This window comes from Delphinus delphis, chromosome 12 (genome assembly GCF_949987515.2).
Source record: "Delphinus delphis chromosome 12, mDelDel1.2, whole genome shotgun sequence".
Lineage (NCBI taxonomy): Eukaryota > Metazoa > Chordata > Mammalia > Artiodactyla > Delphinidae > Delphinus > Delphinus delphis.
This window is the reverse complement of record NC_082694.2, coordinates 79241383-79261711: the sequence shown is the minus strand read 5'-3', so window position 1 is coordinate 79261711 and position 20329 is coordinate 79241383.

Here is a 20329-nt window from a genome sequence, read left to right as displayed (position 1 = left end):
GAGCTGGAGGGGAGGACAGGGCCAAGAGTCAGGACTCCTCGCCCTGGCGAGGATGCAGAAGGCCGTCATGCCAACGGGGACAGGGCCAGCCAAAGAGTTTGAACTTGATCCAAACCCACCCCAGGGACAGAGAATTTTTGAGTATGTCATAGGACCTATATTTCAGAAAAATATATCTGACAGGGGAAAGTTAACCCAATTTCCTATTTTTCTGGATTTCTTTTTAATTTATTTCTTTCTGTTTCACTGCAAAGGCCTCGATGTTGAACATGAAAGACCTTTTAAAGTGGAGGGAAAGGAGACCAAAGACACTTATCTCTTCTCCTATGGTAGAGTCTTAAGTATATGCTTTATCTTTGCCACTAGATAAAAAGTTTCTTGACACCAGCAGCCACAGCTCACTCAGGACCCCCTGCCGCTCTGTGGCCTGTTCCCGACATGCTGTCTGCCAGCGGGCCTAGCAACTTCTGGGGGCTTTCCCTTGATGTCCCCCATGGAAGCACAGGATGAACTTTAGGACCACAGAATGTCAGAGCTTGAAGAAATTTCTTGCAATCTCAGAGGTGGAAATGGAAAGGGATGTGAACAGGATGAAGCAATGAGTCCACGACAGATTCACGACAAGAATCCAGATGGGCTAATTCCTGGTCCAGTGTTCCCTCATCCCAGAAATGGACTGTGATGGAAGAGAACATACCCAGATTCAGGCCAAGAGACAGGCCTGTAAAACCAACAGGGCTCAACAGACCCATGCTGAATTCACACAAACGACACCAGACAAGCACAGAGCAAGGGTGCCGACCTGCCCATAGCCTGTCCCTGCAGCCTCCTGGCTGGTTTAAAATGTGCGACTAATCCGACAGCAAAACTACCCCTTCCATTCTCCCCAGAATGTTCCAAGCTACTGGAAGCCTTGGTGTCACAAGATCAAATTACAAATGGCTTTGTGTTTCATGAATTTCAGAATTCTGCAAGCCAAAGAAATGGAATTGGCTTTTAATATATACCCCAAATAATTATTTTAAAATTCCTAATCATTCCAGAATCACAAAAGGGGAGAGTGGGGAGAGACTCTGGACCCTCTCTCATCCAATTCTTCTTTGTACATGTGGGAAAACTGAGGCCTGGGCAGGACAAAAGACTTGAGATTTGCCCAGACTGGTGTTTACAGCATCTCTTTAGAGCCAAGGTCACAGCTCAGACACCCAGAGGACAGACAGGTAATGGAGTAAGCAAGGCTGGGTGCAGGAAGGGGAGGGGACACGATACAGAGTGAAAAGGGCTCTGGTGTGTACACTGAGAGTGGTCCCCACGCAGTTCCAGAAATGGTTGCTATGGGCACAGATAGGCTATGTTACCAGGAATTTTTCCCAAAAAACCCTGAAAGTCAGAATTTTATATGAAATCACTACTTTTAAAAAAGGTTGAGAACTGAGTCAAGATTTTTAAACTTTCTGCCAGAAATATGTGTCTGTGGGCAGAAGGTGGCAGGTGGGCCTCCGACCAGTGACCTCTGGCCCAGAGGATGGAGGCCAAGCACATGGAGGCCAGCATAGGCCCCCCCCTCACTGCCTTTTCTCCCTGTGCGTCTGTCTCTTTATGCCTGTCTGAGTGTGACAACGCATCTTTTTAGTCATCTGGGAACTTACAGAGCTGAGTCTCTACTTTCAGCTCTCTTGCATCAGGTCGAATCACCTACACGCAAGTAATTCTGACTCCTGTGGGTGAATCTCTTGGGCTCCATAAAGATTTCCCCAGCTCAGCCTTGGTTTCCATCAGTGTAAAGCATTAGATAACCTTGACATAAGACATGTGCATATGGACCAAAACAGAATGTGACCGGCTGATCCCAGCATTAATAATCTGGTAGCCCTGTAGGGGCACAGTGTTTTCCACGAAACAGCTGCAGGACAGCCATCTGGCTCGAGCAAGCTAGAAAACCCAGAGAGAAATGAAAAGAGCATCCCTTCACATTTACCCTCAAACCCTGCTGTTTGAAAATTAACAAGACATCTTTGAAATGGCTCCAAATAGAAAAGTAATTAAAAGAGGAAAGCCTGGTCTCATCTCATTCTGTTTCCGGCACTGGGAAGAACCCACCTGAGGCTGTAAAACCCCTCTGGGTAAGTAGCTAACAGGCCTGACACCCAGATGCATATTTACATTGAGGTTTATACTAATAACACCTCACTCCTTATTTGGAAAAGCCACAGGAAGCAAAAAGGCTTCATTTGGGAGCTCTGTAGCACTGGATAAAAGGCATTTCAAATGGTTTTCACACTCCAGCTTTGTATAGCCTACACTGCGAGATTCTGGAGAGATAACCTTATTGGTCGTCTCATCCTGCACAGAATCCTCTAGCTGACGCTGCGTCCAGCTAAATCCTTTAGTGACCCTAAGCTCTGAAAAAATTATGGTACCCTGCTCTCCGTCCTTACCCATGTCTGTTATTCAAAACACACTCCAAATCCTAACACAAACAAAACTTATGCTATGAGACAGCTTAAGTCAAGATAGCTTTTCCTAGACGTCTAAGGTTGAAAAATTCTGGATAAGTCCATGAAGTTGAAACTTTCTTCATTTTTGAGGTGCCCTGTTTTGGGTGCCCCAAGCCTGGGTCCAGGCTGTCTGTTTGGCAACAGAGCACCAGCCTTGCTGAGACAGGGCCTCAGGGAGGAGAGTGCGCTGCCTGGGCTGCCTTGTGACAGGAACACGTGAGCACTTCTGCAGAGGCCATCTAGTTCAATGACCCACACCTGTAGCAAGGTGTAACCCTGATCCCAGAAATTTCAAATACACCGCATACTGCTTCATTATTTCAATTGTCTATCAGTAAAATGAGCACCTAACCCCTTGGTGACTTTAATAATCGCCAAGTAGAGGAAAGTACACTTTGAAACCTTTTCCTAGGACTCCTGGATTTCATTGTTGAACTGCATCACTGGTGGCAAGTCAATTTGCATGTATTTCAAAAAACTTACCTAAGATGGTTTCAGGAGCCCAGCATGATCAATTACGCACCCTTGGCAAAGTAAGGAAATGCATGTTCTAGTTAGTTAGGTATGCAAAACACAATGAGCACTGGACTTGAAACAAAGGAAGAGATTTGGAAAGTTCAGGTCAAGGTTCATCAATTAGCTCCCAGAGAAATGAATTAATTGCTTCTGCTTTTTGGCCCCCCATTTAGTTCCACAAATATGTTACAAGCCAGCGTCTTCCCTCTGGCCTTTCCGCCATGTCTCTGAAGTTCCCTGTTTCTTCAGTCATGTGCTTCCCTTGCCTGGCTCAATGCTCCCTGACTATGGACGTGGCCAGAACATCCTCCAGGGTGCCTAATTCACGGATAACTAGTCTGAACTAAAAACATAATCCACTCAGGGTAACTGACCCTATATGAAGTCAGCTTAAAAAATAATGTCTACCCTGGGCTTCACGGATTTGTATATGACATGATTATTTCTTAAGTCAAATGGAAATCACAGGAGGTCTAATCCCCTTTTAGGTGTGTAGATCGTCACTGGTAATTCTGATGGCAAGGAGGAAGCAAGACAAACTCCATAAACACATCACTGTTATTTTGACCCAAAGTACAGACTTTCAATGGAATTATTCTAAAATGTCCCTCAAACAGAGCGAAGTGTTCATCCCTGGCACCAAGGACATTCAAGGCCCTCCATGAGCTGGCCCAGACACCTCCACTGCCTCAACTACTGCTGTAATCAAGGAAAAGAGACTAAAATAAGAAGGTATTTCTGCCTGGCGAAGGTGAATAAACATGTTCAAGATACACATGATGTGCTCTTATATGAAGTGTAAACTGGTACAAACTTTCTAGTTGGCAATGTTTAAACACTCGGACCCAGTAATTTCACTTCCAGAGTTAACTCGAGACTCATCAGCAAGACAGACAAAGCTTTTCTATAAGGAAGTTTATCACGGTGTTATTTACACAGATGAACAACTTGAAAAGAATCCATGTCCACCCTTAGAGAATCGGTTAAATAAATTATATTAAAATCCAAGGTTAAATATCACGAAGCCATTAAAAATGGTGTTTACCAGGGACTGCGGGGATGGAGAAATGGGGAGATGTCGATTAAAGTGTACAAAGTTTCAGTTATGCAGGATGAATAAGTTCTGGAGATCTAACGTACAGCATGGTGGTGATAATAGTGGACAATACTGTACTATTCTTGAAATTTTCTACAAGGATAGATCTTAAATCGAATCTTCTAAGCACGTACACACACACTAATGGTAACAATATGAGGTCAGAAAAATGTTAATAACTTGATCGTGATAATCATTTTGCAAATGTCAAAACATCATGCCGTATGCCTTAAATATACATATTTTTATTTGTCAGTTATACCACCATAAAGCTGAAGAAAATAAAAGTGTGTTTAAAACAATGATTTAAAGATATGGCAAAAATGCCCATCATATAAGTACGTAAAACTGGCTACTTTTTTTAATATAGAGAATGACTGTTTTCCCAATTTATTATACTCTTATAATACAAAATAGTTTTAAAAAGAAAAAATGGATGATTCTCACAATACTTTATAAATGTAAAGTGTTATTTAATTATAACGGATTTTTACAGGAAAGCCAGCTTCTTGTTGCTAAATTGAGAGGCAGAAAGTGAATTTTGTTAATTTTTTTTTTTTTTTTTTTTTTTTGCCTTACACGGGTCTCTCACTGTTGTGGCCTCTCCCGTTGCGGAGCACAGGCTCCGGACGCGCAGGCTCAGCGGAAAGCCCGTAATTTTTAATAATAGTTTCAGAAAGACATAACGATCTGTGGGACCTTCGTTTCTAGCCAAACTGAAAAATCAGCTTCCCATTCGATGGATCTCGTTTTAAAATGTACAAAAGGGGGCTTCCCTGGTGGCGCAGTGGTTGAGAGTCCGCCTGCCGATGCAGGGGACACGGGTTCGTGCCCCGGTCCGGGAAGATCCCACATGCCGCGGAGCGGCTGGGCCCGTGAGCCATGGCCGCTGAGCCTGCGCGTCCGGAGCCAAAAGGAAACTGCAGTAAAGCAAGGCCCATAAAAAAGTCATTCGCCTGGACCTCCCATTCACATCCAGTGCAGCCCTTGCTGGCTATTAAGGTAACTGGAAAGAACATACTCCCCTCTCTGGTAATCAAAATGCATCTTCTCCTCCATCTGTCTGATAATGAGAAGTCATAATCTTCTTTTTATGACATCACTATAAAAGACATCAATAGAACAAAAAAATACATTGCTCCTGGTAATGATAGTGTTTGTTATGGAAATTGTAAAATGTTCCCATGTAGGTGCAATCCACTTTAATTAAGCCTTGTCAAAGAATACATTTTCCAAACATCTAAATCAGATATTGCAGAGCCATGAACTTGGTGTCTTGGGGAAAAAATGCACCTCAGGGATTATGCCTGGGGCTGAATCAATTTTCGTAAGAGCCTGCATGGCTCAGGACATTTGCAATGGAAGCTAAGCCCAGCCTCTCACTTTAAGTTCAGGCTGGGAGTCAAGGACTGAATTTTTTGAGCTTAGAGTTTGGGGACTGATGGGGTCCAAAGACTGCGCGAAGTTTTCCTCCTCAGCCTTCCCCCCCCAGCCCCCTCTGCGGAGCTCTCCTCCAGAGTGGACCCCAATCTAAGCAGAGGGATGGAACTGAGAGCCGATGGATCCCCCTCACAGGGTCCAGGAAGTTTCCAGAAAGAGGGGAATGAGGTAATGTGGACCCAGCCAAATTCTAAGGAGGAAACCATAATTTTCTTTTCATATTATCTAAACCTTTAATATAAATTCCTTTTCAAAAATTAAAAAGGTAACATGAGTGCCCTATAATTTTCAAAACACTACTAAAAGGTACAGTAAAAAGTAATCTTCCCTACAGCTGCTGTAGCTCACACCTCGTAAGGTAGCCAACGGGAGTCAGCCTGGCATGGATCTTTCCACAATTTCCTCCATGCTCACAAAACAAACACAGGCGGTGTCATTGTCTGTTCTTATTAAAATCAGGGCATTTCAATGTATTACTCTACAATTTGTTTTTCTCACTTAACAGCCCTCCGGGTCAATAGCTACAGATCTAGGAAATCAGCATTTTCAAACATTCAGCTGTGCTCCCCTGAGTGCCCAAAAGGAACTCAATGGGGCCCCGACCACGAAGGAGCGCACCGTCTAGTGGGGGGACAGATAGACACATACCGCCGGGAATGCCCAAGACGAGGTGGGACACCAGTGTCGCTGAAGATCCCACTACATCTGCCCCAGAGAAGGGGTGAGGGAGGGCTTCACAGACAAAGTAACGGTTGAGCCGGGTCTAGAAGGGTGAATGGATCTCATCAGGCGGACAAGGATAAGAAGGGCGTTCCAGGATGCAAGAACAGCTTGTACGAAGGCACGGAGGCATTAAAGGAAACAATGAAAAGTCTGGTGGGCTTAGAACTGGGACTTCTCATGGGGAGTACGGGGCAGAGGCAGGAGATGGCGGGATGGACATTTAAGCTGGAGTCAGACTGGGAAGGGCCTTTATAGCAGAGCAAGGAGTTTACTTCTTATACCTTGGGTAACGGGAGCCAGTGAAGGTCTAGAGCAAGGAAGGGGCCACTGTCAGGTTTAGCCCATGAGAGACACTGCTGCAAGGTGGAAGGCGGGAAGGAGGAGGAACCTGGGCATTCTACCCCTGTATCTGTGCTTCCTGTAGCATCTCTGGTGTGACTGCATCTCCTCTGCAGTCTCTAGAACTGCTCTAGCTCCCGCCCTACAGTCCCCGCTTCTAGATGTAGCAGCATCCCCTTCCCTTGTCCGTCCAGCCCTCGGGCTGCCCCCTCCACCCTCTGCTTGGCTTTGCCTCCCTGGCTCTTTCTTCACCCGTGGAACCAATTCCCTGCTGGCAACTCTTTCTATGAAAATACTGAGTGTTTCTATTTTCCACTGGACCCTCACTGATGCACAGTACTTCCATTTTATTAGGATAGTATAAGACCATTAAAATTGTTTTATAAATGTTTTAGTGTAGTGAAGAAACGTTTATGCTATAAAATGAAAAAAACAGCAAACTGCAGAACTGCCTATGATATTATTTCAACTATGTTTTCAAAATGAGATTTTCTTTTTTAACACCACTAAGACAATGTTAAAATGTTAATAGCTGTCTTTGGTTTGAGAAGAGAATGATCTTTTTTTCTTCTTTTAACTTTTCCATATGTTCATTATTTTCAATGATGAGCGTATTTCAAAGTTTACTTTTTAAAGCTGTCATCTCCTGGCTCGAGTCTGACTGGGAACCAGGCACACAGCCCATGCCCACCTGCTTCCCCAGCTGTCCACGCACAGGCTCGAAGGAGCTTCTGCCCTGTCCCCTACCTTGCCCGGGCCTCTTTCCCACCGCCAACCCCCCATGACCCAGAGGCAGGGAGTGAGGGGAACCTCCCCTCTAAGCATTAAAACCCCTCTAACTCCTTTGATGACCACGGCCATTTGTCTAGGCAGTGGCCAGGCCCTGGTATGGGAACATAATCTTCCCCTAAAAGCTGACATTACCACACTGACTGCCATTCTTCACACCTACCCGCATCAGAGGGCAGGAAGATCACAGCGTCTGACCATGTCTCGGAGACACTGCAGGAGGCTGCTCGCACCCGTCCTGGAGGAGGAGTAGAGAAGGACTGCCCAGGCTTCCCTGGCCCCGGAGCCACCCAGGCCCCGTGCGGGCACATGAGCTCTGAGGCTGGATGGGGAGGCCCACGAGTGCCTCCCCCTGGAGGCGTCTCAGATCTGGCCTGAGGCACCAGGCCAGGAGTCAAGTGGTCTATATCAAGACACAGAGCTTGTAACCTAGTCTTTAGATCTGTGGGTTCTGTCAACCCTACCTTTCCTGAGAGCTTTGGTTGAAAAAAGCAGCAGCTCAGCTCACACACACACGCCTGAACAGTTGCCCTTAACCCAAAGGTTTTCCAAGCCCCACCTTCATTACTTTGCTTTTTCAAAGCCAACTGCTCCCCAATTTACCAGCTGGTCTAATAGAGACAAAGACAGATTAGGTAATTAACAGCCCTTCCTGCTGTTGAGTCAAGCCCACAGCTGAAGCTCAGACCCAGTCCCTTGGGCTTAGAATGCCATCCTTACTGGCCCTCATTGAAGCCATTCTGTGGGCTGCAGAAAAACTCTGCAAAACAAATAAAAAATGAGAAAACACAGCATGAACTTTGGTGTTGCTGGATGCTCAGAAACAGCCCTTCATTACATAAGTCCTCCTCCTAAATCTTCACGTGTTTCAGGAGCCTCTGCTAACTCTCCCCATGCAATCTCCAGTGTCCGGGTTCCAAGGACCGTCACCACCCACAGACAGGAAGATGCCACGCCACCAAGCGCCCGAGACAGTCCGAGCAGTCAACAGGGCAGGGAAGGTGCAGAGAAGGGGCAGTGGGTCAATCTGAGGGTTTGTCCCCTGAGCAACCCACCCTGGTTCTTGTAGGTGATCAGCCACTTCATCCACAATAAAAACTTTTTTATGACCTGGCTCTTATCTGTTTACTACCATCCCAACATGGTGGAAATCAACAAAGTTATCTTTTGAGAGAGAGACATGGGAGAAGGGCTATGGAAGGAAGAGAGCAGGAGCATCTCAAAGCGGAGCCTGAGACAAGGATTTGGAGCAAGGAATTGACTGGGAGGTGATCCCAGGAAACACCACAGGGGAGACAGGAAAGAGATGGAAGTAAGTTGCCAAACCAAGCCATGACAGTTTAATCCCCTGGGCAGTTCTGGGGGCTGGGACAGAGTTAGCCCACCCGAGTTGGGGTTGCAGCTGGGGTATATATATAGCACCTCCTGTCCATCACTGGTTGGGGGCTACTGGGTGGGCTTGTGAATTCTCTGGTACTTCCTTCCTGCCCTGAAAATGCTCTTATCAGAGGGATGGCTGCTGGGTAGGGAAGTCAAAGAGCGCCCCTGGTCAGGCCCCTGAGGCCACAGAGCTCCCAGGCCATAGTGGAGACTGAGAGGGAGTTCTGTTCAAGTTTATAGCATTATGAAGAGTAAATGGTGATAATATTATATAACAGGGGTTGTCAAACTTTTTCTGTAAAGTGTATAAACTAGTAAATATTTTAGTCTCTGCAGACCACAGGGTCTCTGTCATAACTACGTAACTCTGTTTATATAGAGCAAAAGCAGCCATAAATAATACATAAAGGAATGAGTAAGGCTGTGCTCCAATAAAACTTTATTGACAAAAACAGGTGGCAGGCCAGATTTGGCCAGCCTCTGCTAAATAATAAAAACCATCTATTGGACATACCCTGTATTATATCTACGATCTGACTTAATCTCTAATGTTAGGTATTATTTCTCTTATTTCATAAACGAGTGAGTTGGGACTCAGGCTGGGTCACTCACCCAGTGATACCTGCCTGGTTAGTAGGAAAAGCCAGGACCCTCACCCAGGACAAGCTGGCCCCAAAGCCTGTGTTAGTTTTCTATGCTAGCAAAATATCTACAAAACATTTAACAAATATTTACAGGGAGTTGCTAAAAATACAGAAACTTACCGTTAAGTGAAAATTTGTGATACAATATTATATAAACAGTACAATACTAACTCTATTTTTTTAAATACCCAAGAAGAGCTTGGAGGGGTATATACCAAGATTTTAGGTGATCCTTTCTGAGGGGGGTATTAGCATAGATTATTTTTATTTTTACATTTTTCTCTAGTTTCCAAATATCCTACAATGGGCACATGTAACTTTACTAAAAAGAAAAGTTTAACTTTGTTTTTTTAACTATAGGTACAAGTGGGACCACAGAGGAAGAAGTTATTTAATCTCAGTGATTCCTGAGATGGGATATAGCCATCCTGTAATGCTGACAGAGGAGAGTATAAAACTTCTGTTTTTATTTATTTATCTTAAAAAATAAGAAAAATGTACATTCTACTAAGTCAATGCTCCAAATGAGCCTGGCACCCTATTTAAGTCATATGTCATGTGACCATGTGTCTAGGACACATGGAATCCTGTTGGGAAACAGAATTCCCCAACAAGATGGCCTGACAGTGATGTCTGGGCTTTGTAGATAATTTCACTGTATTGTAAATTATTTTGCCATCTATTGTATTTTGTGTGTACCCAGTTAAGTTATAGGTTGTATTATCTGGTGTTTATTTGAAAATGGACAAATGGTTTAAAAAGTTTTCTACAAAGAAGTATCCAGGTGGGGCTTCCCTGGTGGCGCAGTGGTTAAGAATCTGCCTGCCGATGCAGGGGACACGGGTTCGTGCCCCGGTCCGGGAAGATCCCATATGCCATGGAGCAACTAAGCCCATGCACCACAACTACTGAGCCCACATGCCACAACTACTAAAGCCCGTGCGCCTAGAGGCCATGCTCCACAACAAGACAAGCCATCACAAGGAGAAGCCCACGCACCTTAACGAAGAGTAGCCCCCGCTCGCCACAACTAGAGAAAGCCCACAAGCAGCAACAAAGACCCAATGCAGCCAAAAATAAATAAATACAACAAATAAATTTTAAAAAGAAAGAAAGAAATATCCAGGTGAAGATAATATACTAATACAGGCACAAGTAGACAAGAAAAGGAAAAGGTGGTACTTCTGAGTATGAATTTTTTTCATCCACAGTGCAAGGTGGTATGATGATACTCTACAATGATGACATTCTAATCAAATTACAGAGGAAGTCAGCCCCCAAAAAACCATTTAAATTATAAGGGTTCTGTTTGAAATGTGACTTTCCAGCCACTATTATAAAGATAACCCACATACCTTAAACACACACAGGCTTGGCTTTTAAAGCGTAAAGCATCCAGAATATGGGATTTTTAAGAATTTCTCATTTTTCCTGCTGCAACAACAGGGGTGAAATTACACAGAGCTACAATATGGCGATAAATTGCATTCTTTGTCAGAAATACATTTGGGAGACACCCAAAAGTTTCTATGTGGGAAAATTTGGGGAAAATGATTATTTATGTAATATCAATGTTTTGCCAGGCAGTTGAATTAAAGTGCAGATGTTTCTGACATGTCCCATTTTATGGATTTAGATTTGAAGTATTTTATTCTAATGACTCATACAGTTGTCCAGGTTGTGCACTGCACACTCCAGAAGACATCACACACATTGTAGTCTATGTGATGTGTGCCCCCTAACATTGTGCAGTGTCCTTTCTGGGGGCCCTGATGTAGTGACCTGGAATGACAGGTGAAGAACTACTTTATATGAACGGTGAAAGTTATTGAAGAAGATACAGTCTCAACAATTAAACCTGTAACAGTAACTGTGTTTTACAGGAACACTGTAGAAACACAACCACTAAAATTGAAGAGATTCCAGAGTGGGGTTACAGAGCTAGTGTCACACGTGAAATGCGTTCACGGTATCATTCAGGTTATCACAGCAAAGAAATATAAGCTAGAGGTGCACACAGTGCCACAGAATACCACGGATGTAATTAAATATAAAAGGAAAAGGGTATTTGAATAGGATTTTCACAAAACTTCATGATAATATAAGGTATGACCATGACCTTCCTTTGGAACACCCAATGTACTTGAAATCGTTATTGAATGAACTAGAAAATGCACGAGGCAGCTTTCCTTTACAAACAGATACGGTATGACCTTTCCTGTGATGATAAATGGCTCTCAGCAGTGTGCCACAGGTAGATAGTTTTTAAAAAATAAACACATTTAATTTGACCCTTCAAGGTCAAGAGTGAGTGATGAAGTAACTCTTTTCCAAAGCGATTCAGGTGCAGAAGAGCATTTTTGAAAGCATTTCCATCACTATGTGTTTTCTTGCCAATCCACTTGGTTATCAACTATAATGACGTTTACATATGCACACTTAAAACAGAAGTCTCTGGCCTGCTTAAAAATCTTCCAAACGAAGTTTCAATGGGTTTGGGACCCACTTGTTTAAAAATGTAAAAATGGAATACCTTCCAATTCGTTTGCAAGAAGAACTGCCTGACACCAGGAAGATGGAAATTTACTAGCCCAATTGCAATAGAAACCTTTGCATAACTGACGGATGGCGTTGACAGATGAGAATCATAATTAAGTAAACACAGCCACAAATGCCCTCTTCCATTTGGATGACACCTCTTTGTGAGGGTTCCCTTACAACTCTGGCAGCCAGTAAAATTAAGCATTTTTTTTAGACTAAGCTTCAAACTTCAATACGTTGCTGTATCATCTAGTGTTAAAATTTCAAAAATAGTGAAGCGTATCCAGTCTTAATACTTACTTTAAAATATTATTACTAATTCCCGTGGCAGCAAAAAGGCTTTTTGTAATGTAATTTAGAATATTATTCTCTATGTCATATTGATATAACACTTTTAAATTTTCTATTTTTGTGTCTATTACATAAGGTAGTACATATATAAATTACTTATATGCTTATATTATATATAATACGACATATATAAGGTATAGTATAGTAGTATATTTATAAGTACATATAAGTTAATAATACATATACAGTATAGTAATATATATATGAATTATAAATAAATAAACACATAGAAAAAAGTTAGGATTTTCATCCATCTGAATGTGCAGTAGCGGAGGGGCAGGTATGGGTTTATTGAACGGGTGAGTTTTAAAGCAAGAGTAGCACCTAAATCATGATTGCAACTAAATCATGGATGGAGAAACACAAACTTCTTTATCCAATCTTAATATTCCTTCAGAATCAGATGGGGGTGGGCCTAGAGCAGAGGAGAGGATGTTGCCCTTTCTACAGCAGGATCCTGTAGAAACTCATTTTCCTGCAAGATGAGAGAGGGTAGGAGGAGAGCTGGGTTCCAAGAGAGTGAATCTCACTCTTCAGTAACTAATTCAAGGGGTGCTGAGTGTACAATCCATTTCTGAGAGTGGAGATCATCTGGGCAGGGATGCCTCTGCATGACTTTATGGGCCATTTCACTTGCTCTTACAAGGTGAAGTGACCTGCCCTTTAAGAACCAGTCCAAAGGTCCCTTCCACAATGCTTTCTCTAAGCCCTGGGTTGGAGGTGGGTTCTACTTCCCTTCAACTACCTGGGTCCTCAGAATGTGTTAGGGCAATCCTGAGGGAGGAGGGTCCTAGGTGTCAGGAGGGCTATCACCCAAGGTGGGACAGGCAGTAAAAGTCCAGCAGCATGGCAGAAGACTCAAGTTCAAAATCAAGAGGCCGTAATGAGCACTAAGTGTGTGGGGAGGTGGGAGTACAAGTGGTGAGGTGAGCGGCTGGGACAATTACAAGGAGGGGGTGAGGTGGGAGGAGCTGGTCCAGGCAAGTAGGTCAGGCCAGCATCCCTGAATAGAAGACCCTCTCCACCCACCCGTGCATCCCATCCCTATTACTCAGTGCTTGAGGGATGGGGGAACCAAGTGGTATTCATATATACATTCACTCAACAGTATTCAGGAAGGGTCAGGTGCTGAGCCATGCTGGGTTCTTCCTACCTGATAATACAGTTATTTCCACTCATCTAAATTCTCCTACCCAACAGTGAGTTCCAGCAGGGCAGACCTCTAGCTCAGACTTGCAGCTCCATGGTGTCTACAATATAGGCTCCCACAGGTCTGATGAAGAGAGAGAGGATCTGTGAGTCCACTGTGAACCCAAGGGACTTGAAGTGATCGTCCACTACCCTTACCACAAGCTCTTTCCAGCATTCGAGAAGAAGCTGGCTTGATTATGGGTTGAAACGACAGCTCTTTGCTCCCTCTCCCCATGCCCCCACGACTAATGTCTGTCTTCACATCAGACTAATTTGGAACGGTTGGAAAGAGTAAAAGAATACGCCGGGACAAGCTCCGAAGCGTCTTCCTTGCATCTATCGTTATCTGGCCCTCGGCTCTAGCCAGGGAATTCACGGGCCTTGAACCAAAAATCACTCTATCCAGTACCCAAGGGTCCCGTTTGTCAGGGTTTACAGCTTTTGGAGGGTTGTATGCGGAGCACTGAGGAGGGAGGGAAGGAGGGAGGGAGTGAGAAGGAAAGAAGGGAGGAAGGGGAAGGGAGGGAGGGAGGGGAGGGGAGGGGAAAGGACAGAAGGGAGGGAGGCATGGCTTGCCCAGCTGGCCAACCAGCCAACAGAATCACCCTGATCATAAGGGAGGAGGAAGCAAATCAGTCTCACATGTGACTGCTCCAACACAGCTCTGGTTTTTTTGTTTGTTTTGTTTTGTTTTGTTTTCTGTACGTGGGCCTCTCACTGCTGCGGCCTCTCCCGTTGCGGAGCGCAGGCTCCAGACGCGCAGGCTCCGCGGCCATGGCTCACGGGCCCAGCCGCTCCGCGGCATGTGGGATCTTCCCGGACCGGGGCACGAACCCGTGTCTCCTGCATCGGCAGGCGGACTCAACCACTGCGCCACCAGGGAAGCCCACAGCTCTGGTTTTAACTTTCCCTGTGAACCTTCAGTCTTCCCTAGCCCCCCCCCCCCAACTCCCCCTCCACATGTTGTGAAGGTTATTTTATGTGTCAGCTTGACTACATCACAGCCTTCCCAGATTAGACATTATTTCTTGGTGTGTCTGCGAGGATGTGTCTGGATGAGATGAGCATTTGAATCAATGGATGCAGTAAAGCAGATCACCCTCCCCATGTGGGTGGGCACCGTCCAATCTACTGAGGGCCTGAATAGAACAAAAATAGGAGAAAGGGAGGATTCATTCCCTCCCTGTCCGTCTACTGGAGCTAGAACACAGGTCTTTTCCTGCCCTTGGACTGGGATTTACGCCATTGGATCCCCTGGTTCCTTTGAACTAGAATTACACTGTTGGCTTCCCTGGGTCTCCAGTAGCTGATGGTGGGACTTCTAAGCCTTCATAGTCTTGTGAGTCTATGCCTCATAATAAATATATGTTTATGTATCCTATTGGTTCTGTTTCTCTGGAGAACCCTAATAGTCATGTCAAGTTTCTTACTGAAAATCTTTACTGATGCTTCACCCTAAAAGTGAGGTCTGTAGTCAACATCATCATTATCACCTGAGGAACATCTTGAACTCTGAATTCCCAGACCTACTGATCCTCTGGCAGGTGATTCTCACACACGTTCAAGTTTGGGAAGTTTTATTCTATTCATTCAAAGTGCATACAGTAGGCACTTACTCTTTGCCCCACACTGTCCTAGGTTTTTCCTGAAGGTCTTCACTTTGTGTACTAGTCCTCTATCTGACCCCACTGTTATACTGTAAATTCCCTGGGATGAAGGACAATGTCTTACATTCCTCGGTGTCACTGAGACCCCAGGCACAGAGAAGCTGCTCAATAAATATTTTCAGATTAAATGAATAAGCAAACTTATATTTCTATATCCCCAGAGAAGCTATATTTTTTTCATCTGAGAGTTTTCTTCCAAGAATTTAATAGAGAGAGCCTGGAACAGGTCCCAGAACCAAAGGAAGAGGTGCAAATATGGTCTGATCAGAGCTGGACTGTCACCTCCATGGTCTGCACAATTTCCTTCCATCACGTGGCCAAATGAAAAGTTAGCTGTTTTGAGGACCATGTAAGTATCAATATAAGTCTACAATCACTGAGCCGATTAGCAACTAAAAGGCTTAGATATTTTTCTTTCATGCAGCAGCTAAGTCATGCCTTTCCTATCTCCCCCATCGTGTACTTGTGAGAAACTGACTTTCGGATGGAATGTAGGACTTGTAATTAGGCATTCTTTCAAGAATCATTAATTGTCCATCTAACCTGTACTCAACATTCTTCTGCACTCTGGAGATACAGAAATAAAACACAGTCTTTGCTTTCCAGGAGCAAACAATGTTACAAGATCATTTTCCTGCTACATTTTTTTTTGTTAGATTGAGGATGTCTCAGCACAGAAAAATCTTTTTGATAGTGTGCTGATGTTTTCACCCAATGTTTTTGTGGCCCATCCCAGCTTACTACCATCAAAGGATCAGAAAATGTCATCAAAGACATTGTTTAAAAACTGATAAATAGTTCAGGAGCAAGCACAGAAGTCTCTGGTGCCTGGAAAGAAAAATTCAGGTCCCACTGAATTCAAACATTTAATAAATCTCTACCTTGTATCAAAAATGTTGCAAGATACTGGGGATTTGGAGATTAATCAGGTACAACCACAATCCTCTAAGAACTGCCCAACTATGGTCGTGACAGGGACACAGCACACATGTACCGTGTAACGTGACAATGACCATTGGCCGTGTCCAGGTCAGATTTCTCCCTTGGTCTCCCGAGATCTTTGGAGAATTGTCTTTCATGTCTAAGCCACACACACAGGGAAGGCTAAGATTTGTTTGTAATAGAGGATGACAAAATATTTCAGAGATCATGAATGCCTTTCGCCTTGGGCTACATCTGTCCAAATTGAATTTATTCCAACAACAGGACAGCTATTACAGCAGCACTCTTTCAGCACTGTCATCTAATGAGATGGCTTTGGATACTATTAAAAGTTAAATCAGTCGATAAGTGAAATATTAAAATCACCAGAGAATTGGCCCTATGCACAAAATATTAACACTGCAAGCTCTAAATCAAATGTTGAACATAAATTTAGCCAAAGCCATTAAAACAAGACTCTGGACTCTGTACTGAATTTTGGAGCTGCGCCTGAGGAGAGTTTTTTCAAAAGCGGAGTTTTCCCTCTTGGTGGAACCTTGGTGTGAGGGAGCTGCACGGTGAGGGCTCTCTCGGGATGCTTGACACTGGAAAACCTCTGGGAACCCACAACACTTAGGAAATGATGCATCTAATCACAGGGCAATGTGACAAGTTCATCATCTATTAATCATCTCACTCCCCCACTAGACCATGACATCCTTGAGGATAGGGACTGGTTGTCACCCAGCGCTGTACACCCAGCTCTTAGCCAGTGTCTGCCATAGCACAGGTGCTCACCAAATGTTATGTTCAATCTCCTTCCCACGATATTCTCTCTCTCTCTCTCTCTCTCTCTCTCTCTCTCTGTCATTATCTCATTATCTCAATATCTCTTGCTCTTTCTCCCTCCCTCCCTTCCTCCTTTCTCTCTCTGGGTCCTCTTAAGAGTTCCCTGTCAAAGTCACATGCATCTTTCAAGGCCCAGTTCACCTCTTCCAAGAACGGTCTCTGATCCCAATGTCAGAATCACTCTCTCTTCCACAATTAATCCCTCTGCCCATGGCTTGAGATATGAACAATTTGTTGGACCATTTTTTCCAGCCTGACTCAAATTACAGTTACCTGTACAAATGTGTGTCACTGTCTTTTTTTAGGTTCTCCCAGATTTTGATCCTGAGATAAGGATTCAAGTTCAAATGGTTTATTTGGCAGGTAGAGGCAACACTGGAATGGGAGTGGGCTAGTGGTACAGGAAAGTGAGGCAGTCAATAGAAAGTATTGTGTTAAGCCAGTTACCAGGAGGTGACTGGTTCTTCATCCCAAGGGAAAACTCTGGGAAATGGTATAAAACACACCCCTAAGAGTCCACCTGAGGGGTGTGAGAGCTGGGGTATTTATACACCAACTTCCAGAAATACATATTTGAGGGCTACTCCCAAAGGCTGCTCCCCAGCATGTCCAGACTGCCAGTGACAGGGAGAGAGTATCCTTCTGTAATCCCAGGGGGAGAAACTTCAGACACAGGGTATGCTATATGTCCTCTTCAAATTCATATGTTGAAGCTCTAACCCCTAATTTGACTGTATTTGGAGATGGAGCTTTTAAGAGGTAATTAAGGTTAATCAAGGTCAGAAGGGTGGGGTCCTAGTCCAATAGGATTAGTGGCCATAAAAGCAGGGAAGAGGGAGATCTCTGTCTCCATGTGCACACAACAAGGAAAGGCCATGTGAGGGCACAGAAAGAGGCAGCCATCTGTAAGCCAGGAAGAGGGCTCTCACCAGAAAATAAATTGGCAGGAACCTTGATCTTGAACTTCCCACCTTCCAGAAGTGTGAGAAAATAAATTTCTGTGGTTTAAGCCACCTAGCTATGGTATTCTGTTATAGCAGAGCAAACAGACTAAGACAGCTGTAGTGCACAGAAAGGTCAGAGGAACCCAGAAGGGGCAATGAACACATCTGTTTCTGTGCCTCTCACAAGACGGAGCCCAAGGCAGGGACATGCAGTGCTGTTTTCCCTGAGCACCAACCAAAGACAGAAGAGAAGCAACACTTACTGAGTACTTACTACATGTCAGGCACTGTGCCAGACATTTAAAAATTTTATTTTATTAAGGCATTTATTAAGTAAAATGCACACATTTTCAGCATACAGTTTGGTAAATTTGACAAATGTGTATACCCAAGTAACTACCCTCCACAATCAAGATATGGAAACATTTCTATCACCCAGAGATTCCTCTCTCCAGTCAATCCCCACCCCAACCCTGGCCCCAGGTTACCACTGATTTGATTTCAGTCACTACTGATTAGATTTTTCTCTCCAAGAGTTACAAACAGAATCACACTGTACGCAGTCTTTTGTGTCTAGCTCCTTCTTCTCAGCATAATGTTTTCGAAAATCGTCATTATTTTAAGAATCATGTAGCATATATCAACAGTCCATCTTTTATTGCTGACTAGAATTCCATTGTAGGAATATCTCATAATTTGCCTATTTACTGGCCCACTGATGGACCTTTGGGTTATTTCCACTGGAAGTTATTATTAATAAAACTTTTGTCAATATTTGTATATAAGTGTGTACACACTTGTTCTTTTCCTCTTGGGTAGCTTCCAAGGAATTGAATTGTTGGGTCATATGGTAAGTATATGTTTAACTTTATATGTAAGTGTATGCTAGGTATTTTTAACTTACCTCACTTAATTTTTTGACCACCCAACTATAGGGGTATAATCCTTCTCTCTCTTTGAGTAAGTACACTGAGGCTCATAGAAGGTGAGTGACTCACCTAAGCTCCTACAGCTTGTAAGGCCAGATACGGAATACATGCCCAAGTTTTATCTAGCCCAAAAATTTTTGTGTTTTTTTTCATGATACCATCTTGCTTTTATTTATTGACTCAGCAAAGAGGACTGGGTGTTGAATCCCCCTCCCCCCCCAAAAAAAAACATAGATAAAGAGTTACTTACATCCTTCTAATGTCTGTAAGTGTCTGGTTCAGGAAAGGCTGAGTGACCATACTGGAGTAAAGGAACTCCAGGGAGAGGGGGAAAGATGGTTACAGAGGCAGAAACCCTGGCTGGACCTGACCTGGGACAAGCACAACGATATTACTACTTAACCACAACTAATATACCTACCAGTGTGGAGTCCATGCTTTTGAAATTTATAATTGATTGTCTACAGCCTGTCAGGCTGAGATACTACCTATGAATAATGAGCATGAAGGAAGCAGTCGGTTTTGTCAGTCTGTGTGTGAGAAAGGGTTTTTAAGTCAACACCCAAGCAGCCGAGTGAGGTTAAGGTAGAGAATAATATCAACCTGTAGGCGGACCAAGGGAATCCGATCCCCTCCACACGGACCTCAGAACTCACCTACTGGAGAAGCAATTCACTGGAATAAGGAAATAAAGGAAAACGGTTGGGGTTAAGTTCAAATCTTTAGAAGAATTCTTAAAGGAGGAATTGGCCTGTACGGCAAATCTGTTACTGCTAAAGAGGCAAACTTTGGCTAATGTCCAGAAATAAAGACTATTAAAAATGCATTAGGGCTTCCCTGGTGGCGCAGTGGTTGAGAGTCCGCCTGCCGATGCAGGGGACACGGGTTCGTGCCCCGGTCCAGGAAGATCCCACATGCCGCGGAGCGGCTGGGCCCATGAGTCATGGCCGCTGAGCCTGCACGTCCGGAGCCTGTGCTCCGCAACGGGAGAGGCCGCAGCAGTGAGAGGCCCGCGTACCACAAAAAAAAAAAAAAAAAAAAATGCATTAGAAGGGTCATGTTTACATTTCTATAGTCAAATAAAAGCCTCTGCTCATACAAAATGGGGTGCCCTCTGTATATTACAGTCTTTAGTGTCCATCAATAAGCGGTAACGTGCTTGAATTCCACAGAATTGCCATTCTTGGAAAAATGCAGAATATGCCTTGAGTTCATGGCCAGTGTGTGGGATTAAAACAACAGCAACAACAACTAGGAGTCATACGTGTTTGACCCCGTCCCGCTGCTGTGTCACGTGACTACTCTAGGTCTCAGCCTTGCCCCCGTAACGAGGATAATAATCTCTCTGCTACTTATCCCGTGAGATGCTGTCACGAAGAACTATGTCCTAAGGTGCTTTGGAAATAAGAGATCTTTCAGTAATGTGAGGTTTTTAAAATACTTAAGTGGTTTAAATGTTTATGCTTTTCTGTTTACACTGTTAATTGTTAAAATGTACTTCTGGGGCTTCC